Raw genomic sequence first — 26,513 nt, 5'->3', positions numbered from 1 at the left:
ACGAGAGCCGTCCTACCTACTTTCTCGATTTCAACCCCTAAGTTCAGCACACACCTTTGCCACCCGTTCGAGAGACAACTCTCTGCTGGCCATCCCCTCCCACAAGACAACGTTTTATGGAAATTCCTTAACGGTCACTGCTACCAGAGCGTGGAACGACCTCCCCAACGACATAAGAAACTCTTCTTCTCTTCTCCAATTCAAATCAAAATTAACAAATCATCTTCTGGAGTCAACTTACCAGAACTGAAAACATGGAAATAAAATTAACCTTCGTGTAAACTTGTAGGACCAACACCCAGCGACTTTTTCTGTAATTTGACTATGTTTGTTGCGTGTGTGTTTATGTTTTATGTGTATTTTTTTTTACTTAGTGTGTATGTATTTTTGTCTTTATTTTTTGTTTTTTGCGTCTTTCTCTTTTATTTTTTCTTGTGTTTTTTTTTTTTTGGTATCTCAATGTTCTTAGTTTTTATAGATTTCATTTCTTGGTATCTTAAATATTTAGTTTTTTATATATTTAACATACAGTTAGCTATAAAAATCAATTTATAAAATGTAATGTAGAGATGGTTAAGTGGAAGAAAAGGCTTGTGCCTTAACTTCGCCATCCAAAACAAGGAATAAATAAATAAATAAATAAAAAACCGGCAATCGAGGTTGTGCGTGCAAACTGTCGATTTGTAACGAAATGTTTGCCTAAAGTTTCCTACCACTGGCAGCTGAAGAATGTTTTATCTTCGATCACATCAGGAAGATGCTGCAAATTGGGATTTCCCATGCACATAATCTCAGTTCGAAAACTTCGCTCCCTGTCAACCTGCATTCCTTTCTTCCCCCGAATGTCTACTCAACTTCCACTTTCATTGAACTTGCTAGCTGTAGCATCGATAAGATTAGTCTGTTCCTGCCCATCAAGGGAAACAATGTTGTCATTTGTGTTCAGTCATGAATGAATTTTGTTTATCATCATGTGATTTTCAACATATGTTTGTGTATGTGCAGTAGTGATTATTTTATTTGTTGGACAGCAAGGTTATCCTTTAAATACATACAATGAATAAATCACTTGAGATATGCAATTTAGAAATGAAGTGATTTTGTGTTGATGTTTTCTTTTTGGTTGGACAGCTAAGTACTTGTGTATGTGTACAGTATATAAAAATGAAGTAGTTTATCAATTTATAGCTCTTTTGTATGTTGTTTCCTCTCATAATGAAAAAGTGTGTGCCAATTTCTTTTTCCACCGCTGGTATATACCGCTGATCTAACATTTTATTTACCGCTCTCCTCAGTTTTTTTTTTACCATAAATTTGTCTCCCTACCTGTTACCTATGGCATTTCGGACCATGGCCTCCCCAACTTTATTTTTCAGGATGTCCTGCTTTAGGCTGCTCTTTTCCAATTTCTGATGTGAAGGATAGAGTCTGCATCCTTCTGGATACTGTCCTTCCATCTAATCCTTGGTCTTTCTGCAGGTCTTCTTCCTCCCATGTTTCCTCCACTCATCTTCTTTCGGCTCCGGTGCTCATCCATTCTAGCTACATGGCTAGCCCAATTTAGTCTTTTTATTCTTATGTATATGGAGAGAGGTAATTCCTTACATAGTTTGTAAATTTCATCATTGTATCTAATTATGCACCCTCCTTGTGACTGAATAGGGCCAAAGATCCTTCAGAGGATTTTACGCTCAAATGAGTCGAGTTTGTTAGCGGCTTGTTCCATGCGAGTCCATGTTTCACATCCATAATGAGTGTTTTGTGTAGCATCACTCGAGCTCTCCAATTGACATTTTGTACATCTGATTAATGGTAATATCGAGAAGTAGGCCTTATTTGCTGTTGAAATGGCATGAGAAGTTGTTGGTCATTTCGATGTTCTGTTCACAGAATGTAGAAGTATGTGGAAGGGAAAAATCGTTATCCAGAAAACATGCAGTAAGTAATCACTGAGACTGAAGTATGTGTTAACAGACATAATTAGAAATCGAAACATGTAAAAAATGCCTGTACACCACAATAAATTTGGAATTAAACTGTAAGAACTTGAGCCATCTGAGAGGAGCAATGTTGCTTGCATCTGGAGCTCATGGTTTCTTGTGTCCATGTTGAACAGAGAACTCTGTCCACAAAGAGACAAAGTGAACAAACTACATTTCAGTTTGTTACTGATTATTATTGGGCACTTTACATTAAAAACTTACTGTTGTAAACTTGGTTATGTGTGCGATTCTTAATGTTAATTACACTATTGATCTGGTGCCAATGCCCATGGCAGAGTGGCTATGCTAGCACATCCTGGTTTTGAATCCTGGCACTCATCCCCCTCTTTTTGATTACCCAAAAGTAGCTGAAATGCAAAGTAGAAGAAACCCAATCAATCAGTCAACCTTATGATCTGGTCTGGAAAAGTCCTGGAATTTTGATTGTTGAATTGTGGGCACCATGTCTGAGCATAAAGTTGGCTTAAAACTTTGACAAAGAATCTTTAGTGCAAAATTTCATCATTTTTTTTTTATGAATGTAAAGTTGTAATTTATGTAGATTTTGTAGAGTAAATGCCAAACTACATATGTAGTTCCTTTTCTAGGTCACGTGCTTAATGTATGTTCTTCATGAAAAATTTGCAATTTTTATATTATACAGGTTAATGTATCAGTGAAATTTTTGTGTGTGTCAATCCGTACTAAAGTATATTGTACCTCCACAATTACAGGCCTTGGTTTGGAATCATGGAGGAAACTGTAGAATACCTGAAGTGATCCTGGAATCAACAATTTTAGAAGTTTACACCTATGTCCAGCAGTGGGAACCAAATGATGTTAGTTTTAATGTTTTTATTTCATAGAGTTGTAATTAAGCCTGAAGTGACAAGGTACCCACTGACATAAGTGTCGTTACCTTATACTTATTCGTGTATATACCATGTGTTCTCCTGCTAACACTGCCTGTGCCCACTAGCCTATAAACTAAGTGTGTGTTTTTGGTTTGCCATTATGAGAAATTGGTTAAAACATTTTACTTTTTTCTCTAATTGGCTTTTTGATTAAAAGCATGGACGTCCGCAGATTTTTTCCACATGTGGGCAAACAAGGTATTTTTCCATGGGGTATATTACCCCAAAAATTATGTTGTCCTCTCAAAAAACCACTTGAATTTTAAATTATCGGATTAATGTAAATTACTATGACTGAAATCAAATTATACGTGTGAAATATATACTTTTAGGTTGACATTCGATTTCTAAAGGGGAGGTGTGGCCATCCTTGCTCCCCCTTCCAGACGTCCATGTCTCTACATTATTATACTTTCACCTAGAAATTTAGTGCAGAGGGATCTTATCGCCGCTATTAAACGCTATTATACTCTTAAGAAAATAAAGTATTGCCCTTACTCAACCTTGGACGGAAATCAATTCTAGGGGGATGGGGGTAAACATTAAGGTAAAAGAAAGAAAAGACTAGGAGAATCTAAGAGTAGCAGGACAAAAGGATACTCAAGATGGAATTAATTTTCACATCTTTCTTGCATTATTTCTTCCAGACGGCCAAGAGCACCTGCAGGGGGCACAAAGAGGAATTTTCTCCCTCAATATCAAATTTTATACAAATAAAAATATATTTCGTAAAATTTTTAGTATGCACTTAACACAATAGTTTAACAACATCTACAAGGAAGAGTCAGTTATTATATTGCTTCTTGTATGTACATATCATTAGAGTGTACATTTGTCATTGCTTTACGTTCATTGTTTATTTTTCCCTCATTGTTGCAGTGTCAACATGACCCCTCCACTCTCTCTTCACACCAAGAACAACAGCAAGCAGTGATCCATTTTTTGTGGTCATTTTTAACTGACATGATTTGAAATTGAAACATATAAAAAAATGTTTGGCCACCACAATAAATTTACTACAGCAGGTGTTACCACTGTGGAATTAAGCTTTTTTCTTTGGGGCATTTAAAGGGTATGTGAATTTGTACATGTTACCAGTCACTAAACTATTGCCTTGCAGTTCTAAGTCCCTTTGAACTTTGGTTCTAACCTAGGTCATTAAGTCTTATGATAAAATGTAAACATAATTTAGAAACTCTTGGTTCACGTGTTTAGATTCTAATAAAACCTAAACTCATATTGAAAAAGTGCTATCCAACTAGTAACACCGAAAACTTGACAAAATGTTTATTGCCAAGTTCAAACTTAATGGCCATGCAACTTACCTACAAGTTTCTAGTGGCCACTTTAATACATGTAAAACATCAGCACCATGCCATGGAAACCTACGTGAAAAACTGCCTGGTGTGTCTTGGCTCGGTGAGTTGGTCAGTTGCAGAATGGTGTCCTCCTTTAATCCACAAGACTTTTCGCCAGGGAAATATTTCACAATCTTTCAGTTGTCTTTGATACATCATTATGGAATGGTATACTATATGCCTTCAATTCCACTTTCTGTGAGGGGGATTAAATCATCCTTGGCAGGGCTGCAAATAATTTTATTTGGCCGGGGATATATATATATATATATATTTTTGTGAAGGGGAAATCCTCCAGGACCATTTCCCCCTCTGTTAATTCGCACAGTGGGTGTTATTCATCCAATGAGGAAGATCTGAAAGGAGTGATGTTACTTGCATCTTGAAAAACTAAATATGCTGACCAAGGCAGTAATTTATTTTATTAAAAAACATAAACTAACGTAACGTTTCAACCTTCTAGCAAGGTCTTCTTCAGACTCTGTATCAAGTACAAAAGTAACCAGATACAACAATAAGGGTAATATATATACACAAACATTACTCCCTCCAGACTATTTAGAAAGTTGTTTGGAACTTTCTAGCAGATGACTTTCACTTTCCAACTTTACTTTCACCTAAAAGGCTAAACACTTCCATATAGAATGTGGTTGGACTTTTTAATCTCACGCTCTTTTCCCTTCATTTTTCTTCCTTCTCCTCTCCTCTTTTTCTCTTGTCCTTTCCACTCTTTCCAACATCTTCTTCCATTCTTTGTTTAACTTCAGTCCCCCATTCCAGTTCATTGTGTCTTCTTCGCCTTTCTTCTCTATTTCCTTGGCTTCCTTCCATTTTCTCACTAGCATTCTCTTCTCCCTTCCTATCTGTTTAGCCTCATCCCACTCTATGTCATGTCCTGTTTCTCTCGTGTGTTTAAATATTGCATTTCTCTCTCTCTTAAGTCGTACATCATCCCTATGTTGTTTCAACCTGTCTTTCAGCCTTTTTTTCGTTTCTCCTATGTACACACTCTGACATTCTTTACATTTTACTTCGTAGATAATCCCTTCTTCTTCCTCTTCTCTGTTTTCTCTGTTTTCCTTTTTCTTGTTAGCATTCCTCGCTATTCCTAAGATGCTTCTTCCTCCCTTCCTGTAAGTTTTAATTCCTGCTTTCCTAAGCACTTTGCATATCTTTTCTGTGGTCTTCCCCATACTCCTTATTCCAAACCTTCTCTCCTCTTCTTCTTTCTCTTCCAATTCTCCCCTGCCCGTTTCTTACTTCTTCTGTTTATGTCCAGTCTATCCTGCTTCTCATAGCCATTCTTTTCCAGCTGTTTCCATAGGCTATTTATTTTGCCTTCTTTTTCACATTCTTTCATGCATATTTTCTTGATTCTGATGAGAAGCAGGATAGACTGGACATAAACAGAAGAAGTAAGAAAACGGGCAGGGGAGAATTGGAAGAGAAAGAAGAAGAGGAGAGAAGGTTTGGAATAAGGAGTATGGGGAAGACCACAGAAAAGATATGCAAAGTGCTTAGGAAAGCAGGAATTAAAACTTACAGGAAGGGAGGAAGAAGCATCTTAGGAATAGCGAGGAATGCTAACAAGAAAAAGGAAAACAGAGAAGAGGAAGAAGAAGGGATTATCTACGAAGTAAAATGTAAAGAATGTCAGAGTGTGTACATAGGAGAAACGAAAAAAAGGCTGAAAGACAGGTTGAAACAACATAGGGATGATGTACGACTTAAGAGAGAGAGAAATGCAATATTTAAACACACGAGAGAAACAGGACATGACATAGAGTGGGATGAGGCTAAACAGATAGGAAGGGAGAAGAGAATGCTAGTGAGAAAATGGAAGGAAGCCAAGGAAATAGAGAAGAAAGGCGAAGAAGACACAATGAACTGGAATGGGGGACTGAAGTTAAACAAAGAATGGAAGAAGATGTTGGAAAGAGTGGAAAGGACAAGAGAAAAAGAGGAGAGGAGAAGGAAGAAAAATGAAGGGAAAAGAGCGTGAGATTAAAAAGTCCAACCACATTCTATATGGAAGTGTTTAGCCTTTTAGGTGAAAGTAAAGTTGGAAAGTGAAAGTCATCTGCTAGAAAGTTCCAAACAACTTTCTAAATAGTCTGGAGGGAGTAATGTTTGTGTATATATATTACCCTTATTGTTGTATCTGGTTACTTTTGTACTTGATACAGAGTCTGAAGAAGACCTTGCTAGAAGGTTGAAACGTTACGTTAGTTTATGTTTTTTAATAAAATAAATTACTGCCTTGGTCAGCATATTTAGTTTTTCATAGTCATGGAAACAAGGCTTAATGGAGTTATAATTGCATCTTGAGTTCATGGTTTCTTGTCTTCTGTTAAAAAGAGATAGCTATCCGTCCTCAAAGAGTTCTACTTGACTATCGTAGTTTGTTTTAACTGTGCAAAAATATTCTTATGCTGGATTTGGATTACTTTGAAACGTTTCATGTAAATTCGAAATGGTTTGGTCATCTTATAATTTCTAAAACAATGAGAAATAAGATTTTATGCAAACAGAGAAGTTGTGTTTTAAATTTTTTGTGTGGACAAATTACCAAGTGAGCAAAAGGTAAATGCTTTTTCAGTGCGGTTCTTGCGCTGCCGTACGACACACTCACTTGCTGTGACAATTTACGAATTGACTTCTTTGGGCTTTGCTCTATTCTAATCGAAATATCCTGTAATTTGTCCTCTGTTAGAACTCGTGGCCTGCCTGATTTTGCACATTCTTCACTGATCCCATTCTGCGAAATTTATCGATCAACCGCCGCACTGCATTACAGTGTGGTGGATCTGTATCAGGAAACCTTTCCATAAACTTATTTTGCACTTCTTCTGTATATTCACCTCCATGTCGAAAGACTTGTTCCACCAAAAACACACGAGCTTTGAGTAACAAAACCATTGCTAATGCAGTTCCTCGCTTTGCAAGATCACACTCCAAAGAAACAACTGAAGAAACAACAATGAGTGGCTTACTAACCAACTGTCCATGTCCTTATATGCCAACAAACGTCATGAAAGGGAAGTTTTTCTCTGCGTAATGTAGCGTAGTGTAGGTGCACAGTTACCTTTTGCTCACCCCGTACATTTCAGTTTGATTGATTGATTGATTGACCTACAGTTTAAAGTGGAATCCGAACTACTATGTGCATGCACCAGGTATCGAACCTGGGACCCCTTGATTACAAGGTGACGACGCTACAACTGTGCCATCGGGGAGGCCCACACATTTCGGTTTGATATACTGATTGTCACCTTCAATGAAAAATAGACACTGAACATTAAAACTCATTGTTCTAAGATTTGTTGTATGTGGGATTCTAAATGTAATTGCACTAATGATCTGGTCTGAAAAACATCAAAAAGTCAAGGAATTTTGTTTCTTCGAAATTGTAAGCAGCCTGTCCATGCATAAAGTTGACTTTAGTGCAAAAAATTGTCATTATAACTTTTTTTAGTGATCAGTATAAGTGATCGGTTAGTTCGTAAGAACTTTCCAGCCTGATCATTACCAGTGCGTAGTTAGAGATCGTTTGTTCATTGAACTCTCCAGCCTAATTGCCTATTTTTGTGGGAGCAGGAAAAGGTTTATTATCCATTTTGCCTTGACTAATCTCTCCCAACAGGTTAATAGGTGCTGGTGCTTGCCCCGAGTTGATATTTTCCTGGAGTTGAGCCCTGCTCGAAAAGGTTTATTATCCAAAATTGTCATTATGTTATTTTTGTGCATATAAACATATAATTCACATAAAAGTAAATGTCAAAATACATAACATATTTCCTTTTTTAAGTTGGGTGCTTATTTATGTTGTTCATGGAAAATTTGAAATTTATATATCACATAGGTTATTGTATCAGTGAAATTTTTGTATCTGTCAATCCTTACTAAAATGTATTGTACTTCCACAATTACAGGCTTTGGGTTGGAATCATGGAGGAAGCTGTAGAATACCTGAAGTGATTCTGGAACCAACAATTGGAGAAGTTTACACCTATGTCCTGCAGTGGGAACCAAATGATGTAAGTTAGCTTCAATGCATATTTATCTCATAAAGTTGAAATTAAGCTTGAAGTGACAAGGCTTGCACAAAGTACCCACTGACATAAGTGTCATTACCTTAAACTTATTGGTGGGGTATGCATTCCCTGTGTTCCCTTGCTAACACTGGTCTAGAAACTATTTTTTTTTCTGTTTGGCAGAACGAAAAATCTGTTAATATACTCTATGTGATCAGAGATCCGGATACCCACCTGAAAATGAAGTACAAGTTTGGGCTGCCCTCCATCAGGAACACTGGCAGTCAATACAGTGTTGGCCCACCCTTTGCCTAGATGACAGCCTTCATTCTCATAAGGATACTTTCAATCAGGTGGTGGAAGGTTTCCTGGGAAATGCCAACCCATTCATTGCGGAGCGCCAATATGAGAAGAGGTATTGATGTGGGTCGGTGTGGTCTAGCACAAAGTTGGCATTCCAAAACATCCCAGAGATGTTCTATGGAATACAAATCAGGACTCTGCGCAGGCCAGTCCATTAGTGGGAAGTTGCTGTCGTCAAATGACTTTCCCCACGAGCCCTGCAGTATGAACAAGTGCTCGATCATGTTGAAAGACACAATGGTGATCCCCGAACTTGTCTTTAACGGTAGGCAGCATGAAAGCGGTTAAAATGTTAACGTAAGCTTGTGCCGTGACATTGCCACGTAAAGCAACAAGGGAGCCACGCCGCCTCCAGGAGAAACATGACCACACTATAACCCCGCCACCCCCGAATTTCACTGTCTGCACCATACAGACTGGTAGATGTCATTAACCAGGCATTCGCCACACCCACACCCTATCATCGGATCACCACATTGTGTATGGTGATTCATCACTCCACACAATGGTTTTCCACTCTTGTATGGTCCAGTCTCGGATGTTCCTTGCACCACGCAAGGCAGCATTTGGCATTTGCCTGTGTGATGTTCGGCTTATGGACAGCTGCTCGGCCTTTGAAACCAAGTTGCCACACCTCGCACTGAACAGTCATAGTACTTGGAGTAGATCCTGATGCAGTTCGGTATTCCTGTGTGATGGTGGCGATGGATGATTGACGATTACGCTGTTCAACCCTCTTTAACATTTGACAGTCTCTGAAGGTCAACATGGGAGGTTGGTCTGCACACATTTGGGTTGTTTATGTCCCTCCACATTTCCACTTCACTATAACATCGGAAACAGTGGACCTAGGGATGTTTAGGAGAGAGGCACGGACTTCTTACACAAGTGGCACCCAACCACCTGACCACATTGAAAGTCAGTGAGTTCCTCAGACTGTCCCGTACTGCTGTCTGCAGCCACTTTTGATCGCTGACCATGTGCTCCAGGTGGTAGATGGCAGTACTGTTTCGCTATCTATGATAAACACATGTTTTGCAGTGTGTCCGGATACTTTTGATCACGTAGAATATTTTACTTTTTTTCAATAACTGGCTTCTTGATTAATAGATGTTTTGTTGAATAAACGATTCAATGGATTAGTGTTCAAAGTTGAAGACTTTAAATTTGTTATTGTAAAGTTGAACTGTGTCCCACACATTCACGACCATGACCATTCTAGAGGCAATGATTGTAATCTATTTGTTAAAACACTAAAATCACACACTAACAGCACGATAAAAAACACTTCGGAGTTCTTCCAAGCTTTCGACTCCTTCACGGAGTCATCTTCAGGGCTGGTCGAGGACAGACGGAGCAGACACGGTTGTCGTTGCACTGGCGTTACTTTCTGTGTTTGTCGGCAGATGTCCTTGCGGTCTTGCAGTGTTGGTAAGTCTTGTTGTGTTTGGAATGTTGGTTGGAGGAGATTGATTTTTGAGTTTTACTGTGTTGTGCCAAGAAGAATAAAGATTTCTGCATAAATTGTCATAGAGATTATTAGTGTTTTTGATCATGTGTACCCCTTCCTTAACGTTCTGTTCTATTTTTCCTTTTGCATGTGCAATGAAGGAAACACATTCCTGTGGAAGTTGATGGTTGGTTTCTAAGATGTGTTTGGATAATCCCGAAGAACTTTCTTTTCTGCGTATATATCCTAGGTGGTCGGGGAACCGGTCTTTGATGGGTCTTTTGCATTGTCCTATGTATTTTCGGTTGCATTCACATTTGATGCTGTAGATGCCAGAGTTTGTTAAGGGGTCTTTGTCATACGTTTTGAAGCCTGCTAAGTTTTGTCCTATGGATTTTCCTGGTTTATATTCTATTCTGTAGTTACGTTTTTCCAAGATGCGTTTGAGTTTGGTGGAAAGGCCTGGCATAAATGGTATCCCTAACCATAGTCGTGGATCCTCTTCTTCGTTTGTGAGAAGGTGGTTTTTGACTTTTTTCTGTTTTTTTTTCTTTTTCTTCCACTTTTTGCAGGTTCTGGTCAATTACACTGGGGCTGTAGCCATTAAGGGAGTCCTGTATTCTTAGGATGTCCAATTCTTCTTGCAGCACTTGGTTGTTGGAACTTAAGTGCATGGCTCTTCTAACAAAGTTGTTCCATATGTTGTCTTTTTGCCCTGGTGGGTGGTTGGAATGTTTATGTATGAATCGGGATCCTGCCGTGAGTTTGCGGTTTGCATGGAAATTGCAATGAATAAACAAATTACAACTTTCTTAAATAAAAACAACAAAATATCTAAATCACAACATTGTTTCCGTAAAGGCAAATCAACAACTACAGCAATATTTGAATACATCTAACATGTCAGACAACTCCTGGACAATAGGGAACAGTGTGTAGGTCTCTTTCTTAATTTGTCAAAAGCTTTCGACACAGTATCACATGACCAACTTCTGAAAAAATTAAATCACTATGGAATAAGGGGTATAGTAAACACCTGGTTTAGATCTTACCTGCAAAATCACAGTCAAGCTGTAGAGATCTTACATGTAGAAGGGACAAATACCAATGCTTTTTCCCATATCTCTAGGCTAGAAGAAGTGACATGCGGGGTTCCTCAAGGCTCTATTCTAGGGCCAGTACTATTTACCATATACATAAATGACCTGCCTTCAAACTTACCCTCAGTTAAAACTACCTTACATGCAGATGACACGAGCATTGTGCTAACTGGCAAAAATGAACAAATTCTAAATTCAAATATAAAAAGCACCTCAAACGAACCCTGCAAATGGTTCCCCACAAATAAGTTGACGATAAATAAAAACAAAACTTTAGCAATAAAATTCCATCATTCAAGAAATAAGAACAATGAAGAACCAGTAATAAAAATAGAAAATGAACACATCAAATATACAAATTCCATAAAATTCCTGGGTATTTGGATACAGGAAAATCTCAACTGGGACATACATATAGAGCACCTAGCAGGGAAATTAAGCAAAACCATAAATGGTATACAAACCTTAAGAACCATAATAAACAGGGAGACAATAAAATCAACATATTTCAGTCTTTTCCAGTCCCAACTAACATACGGAATTGTATTTTGGGGAATGCTAGAAACAGTGCAAAAATATTTATTTTGCAGAAGAGAGTAGTACGGATTATGGCAGGAAAGAAAATAAATGAACCATGTAGGAAAATCTTCAGGGATCTTGACATTTTACCATTATCTTGCCTATATACAGGGTGTTTCTAAAGGTCGTTTACAACACTTGGGAGGCGATTCCTCACACGAAAACAAGCAAAAAGTGTGAGTTCCATTTTTACGACTGAGGCTTCATTTCAGAGATAGGAGCCTCGCAAAAAGTGACAAAGTGAACGTCATACCTAACTGGGACGAATACTATCACAGATAGAGAGGTGGTTCCAAGGGAATCATCAAGGAATTGTATGTGCTCAGTCCGGAAGTCACTATGAAAAGTTCACTGCAGGCATGTGCAATGGAGTCCTCAAAGGAATTGGGGATTTCCAGCAAGAACAATGCATGGAAAGGGTATGTAACGCAGCAAGAAGGACTGTGACAATGAGAAATGCATTAAAGACAACACATCCCGACCTCAAACATCAAAACATGAGCACGGAACACAAAATCCGAAAAGTTGAGCACAGTTGCATACCCCAGTTACACGCGAGGAATGAACGAATCATGTCATGTGGCATACGAGAGACACATTACTCCACCAGGAGGAGGGAAAGAAAAACACAATATCAGATGATTGCGACAACGTGTATTTTTACACGGGACAACTACGTAATATCGCCCCCCCCCCACACACACACAACAAGCAACAAATGCTACAATGTCTTACGCACAGACATTGCGTGTCACTGTACACCAACTGAAGATGTCACTTTCACCACACAAAACCTTTGTGGGGAGCAACACCAAGAGTGTTCTCACTGGGATTTGCGGAGGGCAATAATCACAGACGGTTTTCAAAATGTTCACTTCTACGCAGAGATGACAGCGACGAATCAAGTACGAGCAAACAAGCCAGGTGTATCTGCTATTGTTGCGGCGGCGACGTTGACGCGAGCAATAAGGTCCTCAGCTGATGTGACAGGTGTGTTGTATACGAGGGTTTTCATTTCTCCCCAGAAGAAAAAAACGAGAGGGTTGAGATTTGGCGACCTCGGTGGCCAAGGCACAGGCTCATCCCTACCAATAAACCTATTGCGAAACACGTCATGCAGGAAATGTTGTACATTACGATCGAAATGAGCTGGTGCCCCATCGTGTTGGTACCACATTTCTTGCTGCAGTGCCAAAGGTACGGTCTCCAACAGTTCAGGCAGAATCTCACTAAGAAATGCATGATACGTGCGACCATTCAGGCGAACAGGCAGAATGTATGGTCCAATTAAATGATCATGTACTATTCCGCACCACACATTCACTGAGAACCTGTGCTGGTGATGGGCCACAAAAAGTGCATGTGGGTTGTCAAAGTCCCAGACATGACTGTTTCTACTATTGAAGACATCCATTCTGGTGAAAATAGCTTCATCTGTCCACATTACCTTTTCCCCGAAGTGAGGGTTTGTGTCCAGCTGGTGCAACAACCATTGGCAAAACTCCATACGAGGGCGAAAGTCACGAAGTAACAGTTCTTGTACTTTCTGCAGTTTAAAAGGGTGCATTCCTTCCTCTGACAACACTCGCCAAACATTCACATGAGACGTGTTTCGTGCCCGAGCGAGCATGCGCGTACTGGTGCCAGGATGTTCTGCGACCGCTGTTAACACATCTTCTGCAAACTGATGTGTGCCTACACTTCGAGGTCTTCCAACTTCTTGCCTTGGTGGTAAAGTCCGTGCGTTTATTATGTCCCCATCGGCAACCCTTTTATAAAACTTAACACTGGCAACAATAGCAAACAATAGCCAAGCCGCTCCCGATAAGCGTGTGCACTCAGACGTTGTTGCCACATTTTCTTTACTTACATTTCTTGTAGTTGCAAGGCGCCTCTCGTTATTTTTGCTCCATAACCACGTGCGGGGTTGATTCTTTTTAACTAGTTGTGTTGTGTTATGGTGCTGTTTTGTTGCTTTGTTATAGTGTTGTGCTTTTAGTTTTTTCCTTAGACTTTGCATAATGCAAGTTATCACTCACGGCTGCTAGTGAAAATCCTAAGACAAAACTGCAGAATATTATTTCCTTCATGGAGAGCACAGGTGCCCACCCCCCTCAAAGCCAATGGCGCATTCCCCCCAAAAATCATGTCATGCGTCCCCCCAGATTATATCATGTGCCCCCCCAAAAAAACATCATTCGCGCCCTCAAACCATATTGTAATTCCCACAAAGTATTTCATTACGACAGTGTGTCTACCGAAAGTAACTTTTTCTTAGCTTTACAGAACACTATACTTGATCTGCCCTTATTCCCTAAACAGGGGTGCCCATGCCCATCACTCAAGACCAGCCCTAAAATCGTTCATAAACCCCCGAAAATAGTTTGGATGAATGTGTAATAGATGATGTCTATTTGAATGAAATACCATGTTACATTGTCCATATTTTCGAAAAAATCTTAAAGCTAGCACATTGATTGGTTAAATGTAGTAAATTAAAATATGTAAATATGCATATAAATAGTATTTTTGAGTGGGTTTACAAAACTCAATTTGAGTATTTAACACGTTTAATTCAGAATCCCTCCAGAACACCGGTGTCAATTAAGGCCTAATATGTAAGAGTTGGATATTTCTCCCCGCCCCCCTTTTCGATAATACCCTTAAACACTTCCTTTTTAATCTTTATCTGTATTTATTTTCTCTTTCCATATTCTTTAATCTTGTTTCTCTTTCTTTTTCTTTTTTCCTTACAATTTCCTACTGCTTTTTCTCTTTATCTCTTCAATTTGGCAACATCGCTTTCCTACTCCAGTTTGTTGCTTCTACTTCAAAAGAAAACCGCCAGCTTGGGTGTTTCTTTTAACAAAGAGTACCGCTCCCTTTGTTAACCGCTGGGGATATAATGAACGCGCGGACTTTAGCACTGACCCTGTTTCACGCAGTTGACTGTCCACTACCTGAAAGAAGGCGTGAGGCAGTAAACGTCTATGTGGAAAGCATTCTCCATAAAGACGCCGTCCCTCACAGCTATTACCACGTGCCTCCCCATACATGAGATGCATGTCTGCTAGTTGCTGGGTCGTATACGCTACCATCTGTGTAATAGGAAGCTGGAACTGCAAAGTATCGTTTTTGTTTAACACCGGCGCACTGCACAAATTGACGGTATCACCGTACGAACACCACAGACCAATTGTTGCGATACTTGACTTGTCCACTCCACCACGTCAACTTATTTCAGTACAACATACTAGTACTCTTCAATGCGTATGACAACCTAGAGTGAACTGCTGATCATATCCCAGCACCTGCAACATGGCTGGAACGACTGCCGGAGAGAACCAACCCTTTGAGCTCCTCTCACGGGTACAGCAGTCATGAAGGTCCAACGTAGACTACGAGAGCCAGACTTGCCTGCGCAGCACTTCCATAACTGGTTTCTTTTACGTCACAGTGATCGCCTGCGAACACTCTTGGTATTGCTCCCCACCCCCTTTGTGTGGTGAAAGTGACATCTTCAGTTGGTGTACAGTGACATGCACTGTCTGTGCTTAAGACATTTTAGCGTTTGTTGTGTGTGTGTGTGGGGGGGGGGGATATTACGTAGTTGTCCCGTGTAAAAATACACGTTGTCGCAATCATCTGATATTGTGTTTTTGTTTCCCTCCTCCTGGTGGAGTAATGTGTCTCTCGTATGCCACATGACATGATTCGTTCATTCCTCGCGTGTAACTGGGGTATGCAACCGTGCTCAACTTTTCGGATTTTGTGTTCCGTGCTCATGTTTTGATGTTTGAGGTCGGGATGTGTTGTCTTTAATGCATTTCTCATTGTCATGGTCCTTCTTGCTGCGTTACAAACTCTTTCCATGCATTGTTCTTGCCGGAAATCCCCAATTCCTTTGAGGACTCCATTGCGCATGCCTGAACTTTTCATAGTGACTTCCGGACTGAGCACATACGATTCCTTGATGATTCCCTTGGAACCGCCTCTCTATCTGTGATAGTATTCGTCCCAGTTAGGTATGACGTTCACTTTGTCACTTTTTGCGAGGCTCCTATCTCGGAAACGAAACCTCAGTCGTAAAAATGGAACTCACACTTTTGTATTGTTTTCGTGTGAGGAATCACCCCAAGTGTTGTAAACGACCTTTAGAAACACCCTGTATATTACATTTACTGTGCTATGTAAAACAAGTTATGTCTAGTTTCTCCAAACGTATCAAGGAAGTACATCAATACAACGCAAGAAAAAATCACAATCTGGTTATACAAACTCATAATACCACTCTCCTTGAAAACGGTCCTAGATTCGTTGGTATCCACCTGTATAATAAATTACCTGATCACATGAAAACAATGGAATCAAGTACCCAATTTAAGAGGGAATTAACAAAATTCTTATTACAACATTGTTTTTATTCAATAAATGAATTTTTAAATTTGTAAATATTAAATTACATAAATTGTCAACAAAGAGAGTTCGATTGTACAGAAAATGGAAATATACTATTTATATTATCATGTACGAAGTGTTCACTATATGCTATTATTGTGCCTAAATGATCATTAATCGGTTCTGTAAATATATTGCATTCTTCCATGTTGTATAAGTTACATATTTAGTTTTACATTTTATTTTTACACTAATTTTTTTTTTTTTGCTTATTATTGTGCTCACCTTAAATATTGTATGTTATTTCACTCCCATAGTGTATTCTTCCTTTATTTGGATTTCCTTCATGTAGAAGTTCTTCAAATCATTGCTGTAATTCTTGTCTATAATTGTATTAATATTTTATTAATGTATTTGGATTTCCTTCATGTAGTAGTTCTTAAAATGATTACTGTAATCCTTGTCTAAAATTGTATTAATATTTTATTACTGTATGTATTGTTATATGATGATTTCCATACCTATGGACATGGGTCAACAGAAATAAAGAATATGAATGAGAATATGAATGGATCCATTTTTAATATTACATTGGTGAAAAATGCATGATAATTTTGAATTTTGCATCATTTACGGGATAATTTACACTCAATGAAAGTGTTGCTATACATATGAGAAATCTGGACTCTGCAAAAGTAGCAACCAGCATGGGTGATGAAATGTGTTTGTTAGATTGATTTATTTTACTTCGATCCAGAAATTTCACAGACAGCACTCTTCCAAATTGTTACCACTCATGGGCATATATATAGCTCACGTAAGGGAGGAAGAGGGGGGGGTTCAACTTTTGGTTCAATTAGGGTTCCTATATTTCATAAGTGAAAATCCGGGACACTACTGACCGGTAACTTGTTAGGGAGCAGGGGGGTGGGGGGGCTGGACCCGATAAAGTTGTATGTATTTACAACTTAATTGTCATTTACATCACACATTGTGTGGGAGCTTTAATTGAAAACTGCAGACTGAACAGATAGGCACCCAAGCACTGACTCTTTATAGTAAGCAGGTTACTTATACAATGGAAGAGAATTGTAACTGAAATTCAGCACTGTTAGCAGACGGCGGCGCCATCGTGAAGTCAAAGATGTTTGCAGTACTGTCTGTATCTCGTTAACTCTTGTATTATGGAGGGGGAGTGGTTCAATGTAGAGTTAGATTGTTTTGAAAACTGAGCATTTTAAAATTACGTCCAAGCATTTAAATATGAAAAAAAGTTCAGGAAAGTATTGTCTTAATCATTTCTTCTTTCCCACCCGATTCCAGGACATTTGTGCATCCCGAAGAAACTATTCGGAACACCAGGACAAATGATACCATTCCGGGATTGTCCTTGAAAATCCGGGACATATAGCATCTCTAGGTATGATTTGGCTATCAAATCACTCTGTCACCACATGAAAGGTCACTCATTTATTAAATTAAGTCTATCTACGAACTTCTAACCTTTCTACATAATATGAGCAGAAAATGCTTTTGAAAAAGCTAATCCCAGCTTCTCTTTAAAAAAGAATTACAATGTTAGACAGTCTTTTTCTCCTTGCTACAAAATTGAAAATAACATCATCGGTGTTATTTCAATATTTGTATGTATGTACACTTAACAGTGCAGGGCCCATTAGTCGAGGATCTCCCGTTGAATTGCGAGGACATTATTTCAACCTCCTTAATGTTAAACACATCCTCTCGGGTGTTGAAGATGAAACTGGTAGTGTAACCAAGATCACCAACAATTTGTGCTTATTTGAGTACAAGAGCTTGTCACAATTTTCTACTGCCTACAATGCAGACCCTGGACAATTACTGTTTACCACATTTTTCATTCAGATTTGAGAATGCAAAAAAATATCATCCAGGCCATCCAACATTTTGCCACACTGTTCCAATGAATGAGGAATAGGCATTTCATATTGGAATAAGTTGTTGCAATTTTTCAATGTGTTGACTGTGTTCAGAGAAACTTGGGTTAATTTCTACTACAAAATGGTCCAAAAATGGCAACAGTAAAGTTTCTATTAGTGTATACGATTTCACAAGTCACACTTCTGAGTATTGATACTTTTCTGTCCATCTTGTGTCAAATAACTTGAGAACATTACAGAACTTCCTTAGCTATCTTGCACTGTATTTTTTACATCCAAATTATTTCGAGAGGATTGATTGATTTATTTGCATTATTTTACTTTGCTTTTTGTGCCACTTTTGGCTAATTTCCGAAGATCGGGATGAGTGATGACATAATAAAATTGATGAATGTACACCCACAAATGCCCATGCCCATTCCGGGTTTCAAACCCGGGATCTACAATGTGCTAACCACGGGGGGCTGCTCTTTTGAGAAGACTCCAGGGGGAGAAATTATAACTGATTTGACAGTCTCAATATCACAGAAATGGGCAATAGCCAGGGTTAAAATATGTGCTGAACAATGTACAAAATTTGCTTTTGGACACTTCTCTGAAATTATCTATCTCACCCCCTTAATTCTACCACCCTTTACATCGCCACAATCATATTCTTCACCAACTATTTTTTCTTCTTCTAAATCCACACCCACTCAACCCAGAGAGAGAGTAGAAGTACTAATAGCTGAAGCTAACACAGATGCAGTTGCAATCCCATTCTGATCTAGTGTTTGGAAAATGGTTTATCGACTTTCAGGATTATCAAACAGCAGGGAAATTTCAAATTATCGAAAAATTAGAACCTGAAGAATAATTAAATCTTGAATGGTAACAAACCATATCAGGAACTTCTAATGAAATTATAATGTTCGCAGTATAAGTTCACAAGCAGCTACTTTGGGCAGAAATTACATGTGGCATTATACACTTTATGAAATGTCAGTATTTTCCAGAGAAATTTCCAAACTATCAGGAAATTGCAGACATTTGCTTTGCAGTCCCATCTGGTGTGTGGAATTAGTTTCATTCCCATCCGTATCCCGTTCTATACACTTGTAATTTATGAGAACAAAATAAGTCTGAAGACATTTTTACGAACAAGTCACTGTGCATGGTGGATAGAACAAGTAATCTGGTAATTTTACTGAACCAAAGGGAGGAGGGTGGGTTGGACCCGTTGAATCCCCTCCCTTAAATACGCCCATGTTACAACTAATACATTTTTGTTTTTTGATATTTTTTTTATAACCAGTTGACCATAACTTTTGAACTGCATGAATGATTCTGAACAAGAATTTTTATTATTGAAAGGTGTCTATGTCATTAATGTACTTGCCAACAAATTGTATGCATCTTCTTATTTTCCACCCCCTCCATACCTTTACCAGGTGTGCCGGTTAATAATTCTTAATTGATCCGAAAGAAAACAAGTGTATCTGGGGTGAAAGGTAACAAATGCTTTATTCAAAGTATGTGCCATCGCTAGCTATACATTGTGTCATCTGTCCGTCAAATTGTGGATGCCCTTCCAGAAAAATCATTCACATTTTGAGGTGATCCAGTAAGCAAGCCATTGTTCGACATCTTCGTAATTGTTGAAGTGTTGCTGGGGAAGTGAGTGAAACATCGATGAAAACAAGTGGTAGTCCGAAGGGGCTAAGTCTGGTGAGTATGGCGGGTGGGGAAAGAATTTCCAGGGAAGTGCAGAAATGGTGTGTCTGATGCCTTTCGCTGTGTGTGATGAGGCGTTGTCGTGCTGCAAAATCACTTTTCCATGTCTTGTCACCCAATCTGGATGCTTTTCGATCAATGCATGGTTCAAATTGATGAGTTGTTGACAGTAGCGAACGGCATTCACTGTTTCATCTGGTTTCAGAAGCTCATGGTACACCACACCCTTCTGATCCCACCAAATGCACAGCATTGTCTTCCTTCCGAAGCGATTCGGTTTTGCGGTCGATGTTGAAGGTTGTCCTGGGTCAATCCATTACTTTTTGCATTTTGGGTTCTTGAAGTAGATCCATTTTTCGTCCCCAGTCACTATCCAATGCAAGAAAGACTTTCTTTCATGCCGAGCAAGCAACACTTCACACACCATTTTTCACTTTTCCATTTGTCAGTCATTCAGATGATGTGGGGCCCATTTTCCTGCCTTCTGGATCTTTCCCATGGCATGAAGACGATCAGATATGGTTTGGCGACCAACATTTAACTTCTTTGCCAGTTGCTGTTGCATTTGCGTATCGTCTTCGTCCAACAGTGATTGCAATTCGGCATCTTGGAATTTTTTCAGCTGTCCCGGGCGATCTTTGTCTCAAGTCGAAATCACCACTTTTGAATCGTTGAAACCAACGCACACACGCATCTTGCGTTAGGACATTGTCACCGTACGTTTCCACAAGGATACGATAGCTTTCACTCGCGTTTTTCTTTTGATTGAACAAGAAAAGCAGGACGTGTCGCACATGCTCCTTATTTGGTTTGACGGTCAACATGTTTCCCACACAAACTCAATATCACGATCACTTGCACTCGGTTGCACATCCACGGCATTTTGACAGGAACTATCCTGGTAACACACTGACGTAACAGTTGAGACTGTGCACCAACCCTTGCTTCCAGCGCCATCCAGCGACGAAATTAAGAATTATTAACTGGCACAGCTGGTAGGCACTGTCCTCAGCTCCATTGGCACACTGCTTTGGTATTCCATTTTTCCATTGTACTCTGAGAATTACAGCACATCCATTGATACAGGAGTAGCTTCCTCATGTGCTTGTTTTGCCATTGGCAAGCCAGAAAGTGAATGGAAGTCTGTCTGTCTTGGCAGATGAAAAGAATTTGAAATCATAATCTCCCTTCCCACTTCAACAGACTTAGGACTGCCAGATGGTACTTGCAAGTGCTGATAACATCTGAACAACCTCAAAAGTGGAAGAGGTCCACAAATTTCTGAGTAATGCTTTCTGTCAACAACTATATTTTTCACTACTTTATATATATAATTTGTTATATTTCTTGCAAGTACCATCTGGTGTGGTTAAAAATTATGATTTCATTGTTTAAAAAAAAAGCAAACATCACAAAAATCAATTCATTAAAATGTCAAAATTGTAAAAATCCCATATCATTAGATGTTTGATTAAAAACTGATTATGAAAAAGATGAAAAGATTCTCTCGGGCTATCGACCAGGTGAATTGTGAAAAAAATTCCCAGCTTTCAATAGCTAATGTCACTCTCATCTTCGTCATCAGGAAAGCTTCAAGACTTACTACTACTAATTATGAAAATGAAAAAAAGTTCATCAGAATGTACGTACTTAATTTGAAAACACTACAAATAACCATGGAAATATGATTGTACGCATCTGCAATTGCAAATTTTATATTTGCCCAAAAAAACAAAGAACCTGTATTAGAAACAAAAACATTAGAACACAACCAATATATTATAATATTTATAAATTTACAACTAGCTTACATGAATATTTCATTATGCAACTGACACTAAAGAAAACACGAAGACTATCTTATTTATCTGAATTCCATTTTCAGAGTAGGGTGGTTGTGAGTTGTCTGTTTGCAGATAGTGTTTAAGGTTCCTTAAAATATATACTTTAACCTGGTAGAAAACAATCTGTCTATGTACATAACACCTTATAATTGATTACCAACCTGCAATTTTCTTAAGGGCACTCCATCCAGTAGATATGAATTGACCTGAAAAGAGATAAACTTGTAGTAAACAGAATAAACGGAAAGATACTAATATGTCTACCTGAAATAAAGACAAAATGCACAATCCTGCAACACTGCCAACCTCTGGAATCCCTTCTAGTGTTCATCTGGAGATCGGCTACTCTCCCCTACCCACCAATCCCTGGAGCAGAACCCGTTTTGAAGGTGAGCGCTGGATGTTCCGAGACGTTAACAGCTCGCAGGTAAACACCCTGTCTTTTTTTCAGACAGACATCCTAAAATAACAAGAAACGAGAATGGAATATTATAGAAAACTCACCACAATTCTCCTGGTACATCCTGTGATGGAATTTAACCTGAAAAAGAGAAAAAAACTTGTAGTAAACAGAATGAACCCAAAGATACTAACATGTCTACCTGAAATAAAGACAAAATGCACAATCCTGCAAGACTGCCAACCTCCAGAATTCCTTCTAGTGTTCATCTGGAGATCGGCCACTCTCTCCCTACCCACCAATCCCTGGAGCAGAACCCGTTCTGAAGGTGAGCGCTGGATGTTCCGAGACGTTAACAGCTCGCAGGTAAACACCCTGTCTTTTTTTCAGACAGACATCCTAAAATAACAAGAAAAGAGAATGGAATATTATAGAAAACTCACCACAATTCTCCTGGTACACCCTGTGATGGAATTTAACCTGAAAAAGAGAAAAAAAACTTGTAGTAAACAGAATGAACCCAAAGATACTAACATGTCTACCTGAAATAAAGACAAAATGCACAATCCTGCAAGACTGCCAACCTCCAGAATTCCTTCTAGTGTTCATCTGGAGATCGGCCACTCTCTCCCTACCCACCAATCCCTGGAGCAAAACCCGTTCTGAAGGTGAGCGCTGGATGTTCCGAGACGTTAACAGCTCGCAGGTAAACACCCTGTCTTTTTTTCAGACAGACATCCTAAAATAACAAGAAAAGAGAATGGAATATTATAGAAAACTCACCACAATTCTCCTGGTACACCCTGTGATGGAATTTAACCTGAAAAAGAGAAAAAAACTTGTAGTAAACAGAATGAACCCAAAGATACTAACATGTCTACCTGAAATAAAGACAAAATGCACAATCCTGCAAGACGGCTAACCTCCAGAATTCCTTCTAGTGTTCATCTGGAGATCGGCCACTCTCTCCCTACCCACCAATCCCTGGAGCAGAACCCGTTCTGAAGGTGAGCGCTGGATGTTCCGAGACGTTAACAGCTCGCAGGTAAACACCCTGTCTTTTTTTCAGACAGACATCCTAAAATAACAAGAAAAGAGAATGGAATATTATAGAAAACTCACCACAATTCTCCTGGTACACCCTGTGATGGAATTTAACCTGAAAAAGAGAAAAAAACTTGTAGTAAACAGAATGAACCCAAAGATACTAACATGTCTACCTGAAATAAAGACAAAATGCACAATCCTGCAAGACTGCCAACCTCCAGAATTCCTTCTAGTGTTCATCTGGAGATCGGCCACTCTCTCCCTACCCACCAATCCCTGGAGAAGAACCCGTTCTGAAGGTGAGCGCTGGATGTTCCGAGACGTTAACAGTTCGCAGGTAAACACCCTGTCTTTTTTTCAGACAGACATCCTAAAATAACAAGAAAAGAGAATGGAATATTATAGAAAACTCACCACAATTCTCCTGGTACACCCTGTGATGGAATTTAACCTGAAAAAGAGAAAAAAAACTTGTAGTAAACAGAATGAACCCAAAGATACTAACATGTCTACCTGAAATAAAGACAAAATGCACAATCCTGCAAGACTGCCAACCTCCAGAATTCCTTCTAGTGTTCATCTGGAGATCGGCCACTCTCTCCCTACCCACCAATCCCTGGAGCAAAACCCGTTCTGAAGGTGAGCGCTGGATGTTCCGAGACGTTAACAGCTCGCAGGTAAACACCCTGTCTTTTTTTCAGACAGACATCCTAAAATAACAAGAAAAGAGAATGGAATATTATAGAAAACTCACCACAATTCTCCTGGTACACCCTGTGATGGAATTTAACCTGAAAAAGAGAAAAAAACTTGTAGTAAACAGAATGAACCCAAAGATACTAACATGTCTACCTGAAATAAAGACAAAATGCACAATCCTGCAAGACGGCTAACCTCCAGAATTCCTTCTAGTGTTCATCTGGAGATCGGCCACTCTCTCCCTACCCACCAATCCCTGGAGCAGAACCCGTTCTGAAGGTGAGCGCTGGATGTTCCGAGACGTTAACAGCTCGCAGGTAAACACCCTGTCTTTTTTTCAGACAGACATCCTAAAATAACAAGAAAAGAGAATGGAATATTATAGAAAACTCACCACAATTCTCCTGGTACACCCTGTGATGGAATTTAACCTGAAAAAGAGAAAAAAACTTGTAGTAAACAGAATGAACCCAAAGATACTAACATGTCTACCTGAAATAAAGACAAAATGCACAATCCTGCAAGACTGCCAACCTCCAGAATTCCTTCTAGTGTTCATCTGGAGATCGGCCACTCTCTCCCTACCCACCAATCCCTGGAGAAGAACCCGTTCTGAAGGTGAGCGCTGGATGTTCCGAGACGTTAACAGTTCGCAGGTAAACACCCTGTCTTTTTTTCAGACAGACATCCTAAAATAACAAGAAAAGAGAATGGAATATTATAGAAAACTCACCACAATTCTCCTGGTACACCCTGTGATGGAATTTAACCTGAAAAAGAGAAAAAAACTTGTAGTAAACAGAATGAACCCAAAGATACTAACATGTCTACCTGAAATAAAGACAAAATGCACAATCCTGCAAGACTGCCAACCTCCAGAATTCCTTCTAGTGTTCATCTGGAGATCGGCCACTCTCTCCCTACCCACCAATCCCTGGAGCAGAACCCGTTCTGAAGGTGAGCGCTGGATGTTCCGAGACGTTAACAGCTCGCAGGTAAACACCCTGTCTTTTTTTCAGACAGACATCCTAAAATAACAAGAAAAGAGAATGAGATATTATAGAAAACTCACCACAATTCTCCTGGTACACCCTGTGATGGAATTTAACCTGAAAAAGAGAAAAAAACTTGTAGTAAACAGAATGAACCCAAAGATACTAACATGTCTACCTGAAATAAAGACAAAATGCACAATCCTGCAAGACTGCCAACCTCCAGAATTCCTTCTAGTGTTCATCTGGAGATCGGCCACTCTCTCCCTACCCACCAATCCCTGGAGCAGAACCCGTTCTGAAGGTGAGCGCTGGATGTTCCGAGACGTTAACAGCTCGCAGGTAAACACCCTGTCTTTTTTTCAGACAGACATCCTAAAATAACAAGAAAAGAGAATGGAATATTATAGAAAACTCACCACAATTCTCCTGGTACACCCTGTGATGGAATTTAACCTGAAAAAGAGAAAAAAACTTGTAGTAAACAGAATGAACCCAAAGATACTAACATGTCTACCTGAAATAAAGATAAAATGCACAATCCTGCAAGACTGCCAACCTCCAGAATTCCTTCTAGTGTTCATCTGGAGATCGGCCACTCTCTCCCTACCCACCAATCCCTGGAGCAGAACCCGTTCTGAAGGTGAGCGCTGGATGTTCCGAGACGTTAACAGCTCGCAGGTAAACACCCTGTCTTTTTTTCAGACAGACATCCTAAAATAACAAGAAAAGAGAATGGAATATTATAGAAAACTCACCACAATTCTCCTGGTACACCCTGTGATGGAATTTAACCTGAAAAAGAGAAAAAAACTTGTAGTAAACAGAATGAACCCAAAGATACTAACATGTCTACCTGAAATAAAGACAAAATGCACAATCCTGCAAGACTGCCAACCTCCAGAATTCCTTCTAGTGTTCATCTGGAGATCGGCCACTCTCTCCCTACCCACCAATCCCTGGAGCAGAACCCGTTCTGAAGGTGAGCGCTGGATGTTCCGAGACGTTAACAGCTCGCAGGTAAACACCCTGTCTTTTTTTCAGACAGACATCCTAAAATAACAAGAAAAGAGAATGGAATATTATAGAAAACTCACCACAATTCTCCTGGTACATCCTGTGATGGAATTTAACCTGAAAAAGAGAAAAAAACTTGTAGTAAACAGAATGAACCCAAAGATACTAACATGTCTACCTGAAATAAAGACAAAATGCACAATCCTGCAAGACTGCCAACCTCCAGAATTCCTTCTAGTGTTCATCTGGAGATCGGCCACTCTCTCCCTACCCACCAATCCCTGGAGCAGAACCCGTTCTGAAGGTGAGCGCTGGATGTTCCGAGACGTTAACAGCTCGCAGGTAAACACCCTGTCTTTTTTTCAGACAGACATCCTAAAATAACAAGAAATGGATTATACTAAATGTATAACAAGAAATGGATTATACTAAATGTAAAATATTAAAGAAAACATCATTACTTATCTTTTGTACACATCCTTTTTTGAAAGTAGAATGGCACAGCTGGGTCCTTCTTGTTTCAGACATCTGCATCGGAATCATCTTTAAGTCCCCTCCTCGTAGAACCTGGAATGGAGTGGCATTCTTCTCTGAATATTGCTTCACTATACTCAGAAAGTACAGCCGAAAATACAAGGGGTGTTCAAGTCAAACCGGGACTTTTGAATTTATTAAATAAAAGAACTAATTTCAAGGAGTGTAAA

At 39.3% G+C, this 26,513-nt stretch overlaps 1 long non-coding RNA gene across 1 annotated transcript in view; it reads left to right on the top strand.

The window, feature by feature from the left end:
• LOC145998463 (uncharacterized) overlaps positions 1-26,513 on the top strand; it is a 55,363-nt gene that overhangs the window by 15,248 nt on the left and 13,602 nt on the right. Inside the window, exons 2-3 of the long non-coding RNA XR_014443319.1 lie at positions 2,717-2,821; positions 8,187-8,291. This is a non-coding gene — a long non-coding RNA (uncharacterized LOC145998463). The remainder of the gene's footprint in view (positions 1-2,716; positions 2,822-8,186; positions 8,292-26,513) is intronic.

The sequence above is a fragment of the Lepisma saccharinum genome, chromosome 14 (genome assembly GCF_977018435.1).
Source record: "Lepisma saccharinum chromosome 14, izLepSacc3.1, whole genome shotgun sequence".
NCBI lineage: Eukaryota > Metazoa > Arthropoda > Insecta > Zygentoma > Lepismatidae > Lepisma > Lepisma saccharinum.
Note: the sequence above shows the minus strand (reverse complement) of the source record. Positions and strands in the feature narration are given on the sequence as shown.